The sequence below is a fragment of the Notothenia coriiceps genome, unplaced genomic scaffold, assembly GCF_000735185.1.
Source record: "Notothenia coriiceps isolate Sejong01 unplaced genomic scaffold, NC01 NC01_scaffold00030610, whole genome shotgun sequence".
NCBI classification, from domain to species: Eukaryota; Metazoa; Chordata; class Actinopteri; order Perciformes; family Nototheniidae; genus Notothenia; species Notothenia coriiceps.
The window spans coordinates 11,626-13,005 of record NW_011363311.1 but is presented as its reverse complement, the minus strand read 5'-3'; positions in this window follow the sequence as shown (position 1 = coordinate 13,005).

The window sequence follows — 1,380 nt, the reverse complement described above, 5'->3', positions numbered from 1 at the left end:
TATAGTGTCTCTACTTTAAAGAGTCCTCTCCTGCTGATGTTCAGGTGTATATCAGTATGTAGTGAGTCCTCTCCTGCTGATATTCAAGTGTATATCAGTATAGTGTCTCTACTTTAAAGAGTCCTCTCCTGCTGATGTTCAGGTGTATATCAGTATGTAGTGTCTCTACTTTAAAGAGTCCTCTCCTGCTGATGTTCAGGTGTATATCAGTATGTAGTGTCTCTACTTTAAAGAGTCCTCTCCTGCTGATGTTCAGGTGTATATCAGTATGTAGTGTCTCTACTTTAAAGAGTCCTCTCCTGCTGATGTTCAGGTGTATATCAGTATGTAGTGTCTCTACTTTAAAGAGTCCTCTCCTGCTGATGTTCAGGTGTCTGTCAGTATGTAGTGTCTCTACTTTAAAGAGTCCTCTCCTGCTGATGTTCAGGTGTATATCAGTATGTAGTGTCTCTACTTTAAAGAGTCCTCTCCTGCCGATGTTCATAAATCAATAAAATAACAGAAGTCTAATTTAAATAAATCTATTAAATTAAATAAATCCATAAATCTTAGAGACTCACCGTGGCCAGTCATGTCCATGATATCCTCTTGTGTTCACGGAGAGAAGAGAAGGTTTCTAAATGTTCAGTTTGTCTCTCAGTGCTTTGTAAGCTGTGTGTTGTTGTCGCTCGACAGGCAGGAACAGGTCTGAGTTATTGATAGCAGCTGCAGTTTAAATACTGACGTCTGCGTGTGACGCAAATCTACGAGCGAGGAACCCCCTTCTCGAAGCCAAGTTCCGCCCTCTGAGTTTTACTTCCTTTTTACAATGTTGTTTATGAAGCTGCTTTAATCAGCAGGATTACATACAAACTGAAGTGTACTTTAAACTGTGGTCAACATAAACATATTGAATAAGAAATAATCAACTAAGATTAAGGGTTCTTATGGAAGTACCTAAAGGGTGAACATAATTTTATAGCTAACAGATAATTTGTAATTTATTTAATATATATTTTTCAAATGTTCAATTATTTTACAATTTACGTGCGTGTGTGTGTGGCTGTGTATGCGTGTGTGCGTGTGTGAGTGTGTGTGTGTGTGTGTGTGTGTGTGTCAGTAATATATTTTAACAGTATTTTCTTATTGTTTTGTTTTATACTCACTGTGATTATATGTTTTTTGTATTCTAAATTTAAACATTTTGAAAATGCGCCTTTCAAAGCTATCAATTAAAAACAAGCAACAAAGAAGATCAATCAGTAATTCGAGACTTAAAAAAAACAAAGACTCAAAAACAACAATCAGTTTAGAGGAATTATGATATAGAATACGTCAGTTTAAAAAGGTGGGTTTTCAGGCAGGATTTGAAGGTTGAGAGTCCATATTGCGGATGTCTTG